Source organism: Centroberyx affinis, unplaced genomic scaffold, assembly GCF_046629955.1.
Source record: "Centroberyx affinis isolate AG114_WGS23_722 - 3 ecotype Tasmania unplaced genomic scaffold, CSIRO-AGI_Caff_v1 ptg008647l_1, whole genome shotgun sequence".
NCBI classification, from domain to species: domain Eukaryota; kingdom Metazoa; phylum Chordata; class Actinopteri; order Beryciformes; family Berycidae; genus Centroberyx; species Centroberyx affinis.
In genome coordinates, this window is record NW_027284270.1 from 1 (window position 1) to 10,500 (window position 10,500).

At 41.6% G+C, this 10,500-nt stretch overlaps 1 long non-coding RNA gene across 1 annotated transcript; it reads right to left on the reverse strand.

Moving 5' to 3' along the window:
* Positions 1-607: 607 nt before the first annotated feature.
* On the reverse strand, positions 608-3,436 carry LOC139640215 (uncharacterized). The gene is made up of 2 exons (XR_011694904.1): positions 973-3,436; positions 608-870 (listed from the first exon to the last, which is right to left on the reverse strand). It is a non-coding gene; the product is annotated as an uncharacterized lncRNA (long non-coding RNA).
* Between the last annotated feature and the right edge of the window lie 7,064 nt (positions 3,437-10,500).

A 10,500-nucleotide genomic window follows, 5' to 3' on the forward strand; every position in this document is an offset into this window, starting at 1 on the left:
TCTCTCCACAGTAGTGAAGTGTACAGAATTGAAAATCGACTGTAAGGCCTTATTGAACCCATTCCTCTCCATTAAACACTGCATGAGTAAGATTTCTAGTTTATTTCTATAGTAAACTGAGCTGATTCTCCTTCCATCCACGATAAGATCTAAGCCTCAACAGAAGTATGTGTTCAGTCTCCTCAGGTCATGTGGATCAGACAGGTGGAGGATCAGACAGGTGGAGGATCAGACAGGTGGAGGATCAGACAGGTGGAGGATCAGACAGGTGGAGGATCAGTGTGAACTGTGTGAAGGTTTGTTAGAAACTGCTTCTTTATAAAACCTGTGTGTTGCTTGTGTTTTAGATCAGAGAGAGCGTGGCACAGGAAGTGCGACAGGAGATCTACAGCGAGCTGCTGGCCGCCGCGTCGCCACGGAGATCGCCCAGACAGTACCGCCTGTAGTCATGGCAACAGCAGAGCACTGCCCTAACTACAGCCTTAGTAACCACAGCCTTAGCAACACCACTGTCTGTCTGTAACACTGTATATTCAAGTAACACTGTCTGTGTGTAACACTATGTGTCTGTAACACTGTATGTCTGTAACACTGTTGATAGGATGGACTACTACCCCCCCCCCCCCCCCCCCCCCCCGTGTTAACGAGCTTCCTCGTTAGTGAAAGACACAGTGAAGAGAAAGAGCCTCTATTGTCAGATCAGGGTTCAGACTTCCTGACAGCGATGAAGACGTTTCCAGTTCAGTCTGGTTTTCTGTTGTGATGTAGACTGGGAGCACTGGTCCACCCTCTGGTCCACCCTCTGGTCCACCCTCTGGTCCACCCTCTGGTCCACCCTCTGGTCCACCTCTGGTCCACCTCTGGTCCACCCTCTGGTCCACCCTCTGGTCCACCGCTGGTCCACCTCTGGTCCACCTCTGGTCCAACCTCTGGTCCACCTCTGGTCCACCCTCTGGTCCACCTCTGGTCCACCTCTGGTCCACCTCTGGTGTTGAACCCTTTCAGTGAAACACCACTTTTCCTCACTTCCTGTTTCCTGTCAACATTTGGACCAGAAATGTTCTGATCCGTGCTAGTCCAGGCCTGGACGACTACTACTACTACTACTATTACTACTACTACTACTACCACTACTATCACTACTATCACTATTACTATTACTACTACTACTAATACTACTACTGCTAGTACTACAGAACCTCTCTCCACGTCTTAACAGCTAGTAGGACAAGCTGACTGTGTGACATTGCTGATGACAAGAACAAGACAGTTCCTCTACTGTCAACATTCCTACATAGACACCATCATCATCATCATCATCATCATCATCATCATCATCATCATCATCATCATCATCATCATCATCACCACCACCATACTTCACTGTGGTCATGGGCTGGGTTTCTGTTCTCTGGTTTAACTTTACTGTCAGTATTCCCCCTAGTTCCTCCAGCTGGACAGACCAGACCTAAACCAGTACAACCAGTACAACCAGTACTGACACTAAGCCTTCCCACTAGGAGCTCCTCACACCATGACCAGTCAGCTGGATAACACCATCATAACTACGACTGTGGAACCATAATTAACTTTAAACTGGTCATGACACCAGTAGTTGACTCCATCACATCCTGATCCACCATCAGACCCGGAGCTGCTGCTCCAGGTCTACAGTTGGACCCAGTGTCTGGTTTAATCCCTAAGCACTAACTTGGTCTTAGCATTAATCACTACCAGGACTATCAGCCAGTGAACTGTGCCTTAACTTTATCAGAACTGTGTCTTAACCTAATGATAGATGCACCTTAACTTAGCAAGAACTGCACCTTAACATAATGACACCTGTGCCTTAGCTTCATGAGAACTAATCCTGAGATTAAACTTAATGAGAACTAAGTCTCAGTGAGAACTAAGTCTTACTTAACTTAATGAGAACTAAGTCTTGATGAAAACTACACCTTAACTCAATGAGAATTAAGTTGTAACTTAATGAGAACTAAGTCTCAGTGAGAACTAAGTCTTAGCTTAATGAGAATTATGCCTTAACCTAATGAGCTATGCCTTAAAGAGAAGTACACCTTAACTTAATGAGGATGTTGCTTCAGTTAAATGAGAATGATCTTTTAATGTAATGAGAGCTACACCTACCTGCACACAGTGTGTGTGTATGTGTGTATGAGTGTGTGTGTGTGTGTGTGTGTGTGTGTGTGTGTGTGTGTGTGTGTGTGTGTATGTGTGTATGTGTGTATGTGTGTGTGTGTGTGTGTGTGTGTGTGTGTGTGTGCGCACTATGTAACGTCTTGGTTGTTAGAGCAGGTGTTGATGTCAGTGTGTGATGTGATGAGGTTAAAGGTCAGAGGTGACTCAGCTCAGCAGAAGGTTACAGTAAGTTGTCATGGTGATGGTGATGATGATGATGATGATGTCGTGGTCTGGTCATGCCATATATGGCTAGAGGGAGGAGCCTAGTGTAGTGCCTGACCAGACCATTTATGGGCGAGCAGGAAGTGTAGCCCTAACTTTAGCAGCATTAGCATGTTAGCTTCAAACTGTCTGATGACAAATATCTGTGCAATAATATGAGAGAAAACACTGATCACTGCAATCCTGATCAATAAATTTAATGTCAACCGGGACACGATCACAATCAATCCTTCTGCACCACTCTAACACTGTCTGGCTGTTTACCTGTCTGTCTGCCTGTCTGTCTGTCTGTCTGCCTGTCTGCCTGTCTGTCTGCCTGTCTGCCTGTCTGTTTGTCTGTCTGTCTGCCTGTCTGTCTGTCTGTCTGCCTGCCTGTCTGTCTGTCTGTCTGCCTGTCTGCCTGTCTGCCTGTCTGTCTGCCTGTCTGTCTGTCTGTCTGTCTGCCTGTCTGCCTGTCTGTCTGCCTGTCTGTCTGCCTGTCTGTCTGTAAACAGAACATCACTGACTTTCTCTGCTACATTTTGATTTTTAACAAAGTTTCTCCATTGTTACTTCAGATTATCTGACTGATGCTAATGACTCAGCTGAGCTTTGAGTCTGAGCAGAGAAAGTCTCTGCTGTGATCACAGCCGACAGAGAAATCAAGCGCTCCTCCTGCTGTTTGGACTGAGCTCTAGTTTAGAGGACTGTCCTGTCCGGGACAGACAGCTAAAGCTTTATCTGCACTGTAATGCTGATTCTAGTCAGTCACACACACACACACACACACACACACACACACACACACACACACATAAGGCCATGAGGCAGAAGAGACTCTGAACTGTCAGGTTAAAGCAGGTTTAAAGCTTTATCTCTCTGACTCAACAGACTCTGATGTGTTTTACTAATCGATCTATGACACTTCTAATGTTTCACTGTGTGTCTACTGATGTCTACCAATGTCTACTATCATTGTCTATTGTCAGTGGGGATGCTGGGAGGGATCACTGTAGAGATGATGAGAATAATAAAGATGTATTTATTTTCAATAAAACTCTGAGTGCTGCCTCACTTTTTACATGAGAGGATTTTTTGTTTGACAGAAGAGAGAAGAGACATGGCAGGAGGTCAAAACTCAATCAAGTCCATTTTTGACCTTCCACAACAGATGCGTTGGTACTTCACAAAAAAGTTTAACTTTTACAAAAGTTACCACACTACAAAACATTATATATTTTTTAGTAACGTATCTTTAGAGTTATAGATGGCACATAAACAGATTTTCCCCACTGGGTGAAACAGTCGCACATTTGATGGTAACTAACTTTTTTATGTAGGCAGATTCCTACAAATCGTGTCATTTGTTTTATGTTGGAACATCATATCAACTCCATAAGTCAAGCTACACTCAACTAAAATTTAAAAAACGTGAATATGTGGCCTAGTTAGCTGCTAGCTGCTGGCTAGGTGGAGGCTAATGCTAACTAGCTTGTCGGGCAGATGATCTCTTCAAAAACTGTTTTTGTGTTTTATGTCTCACTGTAGTGACTGATAAGTCAATGATGCACGTAAACAATGTAGAGAAAATAATATTTTCATAGTATGTCATACTGTAGTTTTTCATAATGTTACAGTATGCCATGTCAGTGTACAGTATGTCAAAGAATTTAATTGATGATTACAGATTGTTGTTTAATTGATGATGCAGTGAAATGGAGCATCGTTAGTTCAGGGAGAACTCTGAAGTTGTGCACGCTGTCAGCTGATCTGATTGGCTGTCAGCTGATCTGATTGGCTATCAGCTGTCCTATCCAAACAGCTGACTCTCATCATCAATCACATTCAAACAATTCAATGAGGCAGAGTTTATAATCTGACAGCTACTGTCTCCTCCAGCTCTGACCTCCTGCTGTGAGCTGCTCTCTCTGAGCTCTGTCTGGTTTTATGTTGGTTTCATATTGTTAATGTCAGGATGTGTACTGAGTCTTGGGGGTTTTATGTCGCTCCTGCAGAATCTCTCACATGCTGCTTGGAACCGTTTGTGCCATTTGGTCCAAACTCCTTTGATGTAAGTGTCTCTGACTGAAATAAAAGGTGAAATATAAATAAATCTAATATAATATAAAGAGGCCAACAGTGCGCTCTGCTGGTCAGTATGAGCCACACCATGCTAACAGTGCAAACCGCTTCACTACTGTTGCACAGTACAGTGTGACAAAGTGTTTCACTGTATACTGTATTATAGCATGGCATAGTATAGTATAGCATGGCATAGTATAGTATAGTATAGTATGGCATAGTATAGTATAATGTAGGATAGTATAACATAGTATAGCATGGCATAGTATAGTATAGTATGGCATGGCACAGTATAGTATAGTATACTGTAGGATAGTATAACATAGTATAGCATGGCATAGTATAGTATAGCATGGCATAGTATAGTATAGTATGGCATGGCACAGTATAGTATAGTATACTGTAGGATAGTATAACATAGTATAGCATGGCATAGTATAGTATAGTATGGCATGGCACAGTATAGTATAGTATACTGTAGGATAGTATAACATAGTATAGCATGGCATAGTATAGTATAGTATGGCATGGCACAGTATAGTATAGTATACTGTAGGATAGTATAACATAGTATAGCATGGCATAGTATAGTATAGCATGGCATAGTATAGTATAGTATGGCATGGCACAGTATAGTATAGTATACTGTAGGATAGTATAGCATAGTATAGTATAGTATGGCATGGCATAGTATAGTATAGTATGGCATAGTATAGCATAGTATAGTATAGTATGGCATGGCATAGTATAGTATAGTATGGCATAGTATAGCATAGTATAGTATGGCATGGCATAGTATAGTATAGTGTAGTGTAGTATAGTATAGCGTAGTGTAGTATAGTATGGCATAGTATAGCATAGTATGGTATAGTATGGCATGGCATAGTATAGTATAGTATAGTATAGTATAGTGTAGTGTATAGTATAGTATAGTATAGTATAGTATAGTATAGTATAGTATAGTATTGCATGGCATAGTATAGTATAGTATAGTATAGTATAGTGTAGTATAGTATAGTATGGCATGGTATAGTATACTGTAGGATAGTATAACATAGTATAGCATGGCATAGTATAGTATAGTATGGCATGGCACAGTATAGTATAGTATACTGTAGGATAGTATAACATAGTATAGCATGGCATAGTATAGTATAGCATGGCATAGTATAGTATAGTATGGCATGGCATAGTATAGTATACTGTAGGATAGTTTAGCATAGTATAGCATAGTATAGTATAGTATGGCATGGCATAGTATAGTATAGTATGGCATAGTATAGCATAGTATAGTGTGGCATGGCATAGTATAGTATAGTATAGTATGGCATGGCACAGTATAGTATACTGTAGGATAGTTTAGCATAGTATAGTATAGTGTAGTGTAGAATAGTATAGCGTAGTGTAGTATAGTATGGCATAGTATAGCATAGTATGGTATAGTATAGCATGGCATAGTATAGTATAGTATGGCATGGCACAGTATAGTATAGTATACTATAGCATAGTATGGTATAGTATAGCATAGTATAGTATAGTATGGCATGGCATAGTATAGTATAGTATGGCATAGTATAGCATAGTATAGTGTGGCATGGCATAGTATAGTATAGTGTAGTGTAGTATAGTATAGCGTAGTGTAGTATAGTATGGCATAGTATAGCATAGTATGGTATAGTATGGCATGGCATAGTATAGTATAGTATGGCATGGCATAGTATAGTATACTGTAGGATAGTTTAGCATAGTATAGTATAGTGTAGTGTAGTATAGTATAGCGTAGTGTAGTATAGTATGGCATAGTATAGCATAGTATGGTATAGTATAGCATGGCATAGTATAGTATAGTATGGCATGGCATAGTATAGTATACTGTAGGATAGTTTAGCATAGTATAGTATAGTGTAGTGTAGAATAGTATAGCGTAGTGTAGTATAGTATGGCATAGTATAGCATAGTATGGTATAGTATAGCATGGCATAGTATAGTATAGTATGGCATGGCACAGTATAGTATAGTATACTATAGCATAGTATGGTATAGTATAGCATAGTATAGTATAGTATGGCATGGCATAGTATAGTATAGTATGGCATAGTATAGCAATAGTATAGTGTGGCATGGCATAGTATAGTATAGTGTAGTGTAGTATAGTATAGCGTAGTGTAGTATAGTATGGCATAGTATAGCATAGTATGGTATAGTATGGCATGGCATAGTATAGTATAGTATAGTATAGTATTGTGTAGTGTAGTATAGTATAGTATAGTATAGATAGTATAGTATAGTATAGTATATTATTAGGCACTAGGCTAAGGATATTATAGATGTAGTATAGTATAGTATAGTATGGCATGGCATAGTATAGTGAAGTGTTAGTGTAGTATAGTATAGTATAGTATAGTGTAGTATAGTGTAGTGTAGTGTAGTGTAGTATAGTATAGTATACAGTAGTGTAGTGTAGTGTAGTATAGTATAGTATAGTATACAGTAGTATAGTGTAGTGTAGTGTAGTATAGTATAGTGTAGTGTAGTGTAGTATAGTGTAGTGTAGTGTAGTATAGTATAGTATACAGTAGTATAGTGTGTGTAGTGTAGTGTGTAGTATAAGCTATAGTATAGTATACAGTAGTGTAGTGTAGTGGTAGTGTAGTGTAGTGTATTATAACACATCAGTAAGAACTGTTCAGGGTTCAGGTCTCAGTTCAGCTCTGAAGTTCTGGTGAAGTTTTAAAGCCCAGCTAGAGGAGAAAAGCTCTCAGAGAGTTTAGACCGGTTCACCTGCAGAGCAGCTGTGGCTTTTGGATTCAAACCTCGTCTCCACTCTGGAATTTCAAGCAACTTTTGAAAAGGCAATTTGAAAATCTGTCAGAGAAAACTCTGAGCAGCAGACTCAGTCGGGGCGGAGGCTGCGGGGGGTGGAGAGCTTTGGGATTTGAATCCCTGTCCCTCCATCCAGAGCGGAGAACAGGATGTGATGCGAGGCGGCCCGGCTGACCCCGGTGACAGGAACGCCAAAAACATTCCTACTGAAGAGGAAGAGGATGAGTGTGAGGAGGGAGGAAGACTACAGGTGAAGGTGTGTCAGTATGTTCTACTTTACTTTACCCAGCGCCTGTCTGTTATATATAGTGCTAGTGTCTATGTATCGTATTACTGCCTATAGGAGAGTTTATCTATCTGTTGATACTGCTGGCCACTAGGGGGCAGTGTGTGTGTGTGTGTGTGTGTGTGTGTGTGTGTGTGTGTGTGTGTGTGTGTCTTCAGCCATTATGTTTAAACACCACTGATTTCCACAGTAATGTTGATCTGCTTCAGAGTCAGACTCTCTGCTGACTCTCTTCATGTTACTGATACAAACCTGCAGACTGCACAGTGTCTCACATGCTAACAGTGCAGCTGTGGGACTTGAACCAGCAACCATGTGGGACATCTGCTCATCTGCATCCAAGCTCCACTCACAAGGCGTCTGTCAGGTTATTGTCCCCCACCAAAGGGGGACTATGGATCGGTCAGTCCGTTAGTTCATTAGTCACACTGTAACGTTGACTTTGTGCCACTAGGGGGCGGCATTGACAATGAACGGGGACTCAGTGGTAAAGCAAGCACAGTTAAAGTTATCATAGGTAACATAACAGTCTCCACACGCTACACACTGAGACATCAGACTGGGTTGATGTGTTGAAGTGAGAGTCAAACCTCTAACCACAAGACACTGTAGTTATTGTCCAGTTGTTGGACTGTTGTTCTGTTATTGCATCATCACTGCACTGCCACTGTGCCTCAGTGTTCACTACTGATATCATATTACCACTTACCTACTGTGCAATACCATATATCACTTATCATTTAGCATTTATATTATTCATAACACTCACGCTCCTGCTGTTGTATGTTATATTGTATATTGTATTATAAATTGTATTGTAGTGTACATTGTGTAATGTACAGATTGTATTTATTGCGTATTGTAGTTCTTATATTTTGTACTGTATTGAGTAAAAACAGGACAGTTACAGTTACTACATTTCAAGATATAACTTGTAAGCCTAATTCTGAGGAGAGTAGGCAACAGAAATATATGGTCAATCTGTCCTTTCATTGTCTCATACCAAAATGCAAATACAATTTCACTCATATTTCAAGTTCACTCAGCAATCACTGACTGACCCAAGAACCACATCACTGGTGGGACATGTTTACTGTCTGCTGGTTTATTCCAGAGTTTCTCCTGCTGCTTCTCGGATCATGTTCTGAACGCCGGGCGTCACATGATGTGATCTTCGGCTGCCGGTTCCTTCATCAGCTGTTTTTATTCTACTGGCCGTTTCCTGTTGAATGTAATCCATTACTTTAGTTTATTCTCTGCTTCTTTCTGTGGTTTTCATCACTGTTTTTTATCACTGAGCAGACAAACTGGAGTTGAGCCTGCAGAGGAACAGCAGCTCAGGACTGTAGAGCAGAAACTAAAGGGGCCCAGCATGGAGCCCTGTGGGACTCCCTCTCTGTAACCCTTCACCCAAAACACGGACTCCCTCTCTGTAACCCTTCACCCAAAACACGGACTCCCTCTCTGTAACCCTTCACCCAAAACACAGACTCCCTCTCTGTAACCCTTCACCCAAACACGGACTCAATCCATTTTTCAAACAATGCAAAAAGAAAACAAACACTCTGGACTGTCAGTGTTTTTTTTTAATTAAAACAAATAAAACATATCGACAAAGAAATTAAACGATAAAGGGAGAAACGTTACATAATCTCAAACTGAAATGTTGTTTTTGCATAATTGCATCATCATCATCATCATCATCATCATAAAAAATAGACATCAGAGAATAAATACTGTACATGAGGAACAGGAGGACAGATGCACTCTGAACCAGGAAGTGTTGGTTTCAACACGTCTGTGACACACGTGTTAGTTTTCAACACGTGTTCCGGGTTCAGAAGACAGAAGAAGGCCTTCATCATCTGAGCTGCACTTCAGATGAGATCAAACCTTAGTGGTTCTGTGGGAAACTGGTACAAACTAACACAGCGTGTTCCAGACGTGTTCAAAACGACACGCCTGTTCAGACCGGAGCGTTCATTACAGGAGACGTTACTGCCCCTTTAAGCTTCTCTCAATACTTTATTAAATCATTTGTTGTCTCTATATTCTCTATATTCAAATGAAAATGAACATTATTTGGGAGCAAAGTGATAAAGTCTGTCTTATGGTAGAGGTTCATTACAAGTACAGACTGCACACACACACACACACACACACACACACACACACACACACACACACACACACACACACACACACACACACACACACACACACACACACACACTTCAAAAATGCGTCTTTTTCATCGTCTGTATTTTGGGACAGGCTCGTGTCACTTCTGAATATTTTAACATGTTCTGCGTGTTCGCTTTGGTGAAAATGAAGCATCTTTTCCCAGAGTGAATCAGTTTTAACCGCCGACTTATTGAGACTCGGCCCAGTACTGAGACTCGGCCCAGTACTGAGACTCGGACCCAGTACCGAGACTCGGCCCAGTATCGAGACTCAGACCAGTATTGAGACTCGGTCCCAGTATTGAGACTCAGACCAGTACTGAGACTCGGCCCCAGTATTGAGACTCGGCCCCAGTATTGAGACTTGGCCCAGTATCGAGACACAGCCCACTATTGAGACTCGGCCCAGTATCGAGACTCGGCCCAGTATCGAGACTTGGCCCAGTACTGAGACTCAGCCCAATATTGAGACTCAGACCAGTACTGAGACTCGGCCCCAGTATTGAGACTTGGCCCAGTACTGAGACTCGGCCCAGTATCGAGACTCGGCCCAGTATCGAGACTTGGCCCAGTACTGAGACTCAGCCCAATATTGAGACTCAGACCAGTACTGAGACTCGGCCCCAGTATCGGGACTTGGCCCAGTACTGAGACTCAGCCCAATATTGAGACTCAGACCAGTACTGAGACTCAGCCCACTATCGAGACTCGGCCCAGTATCGA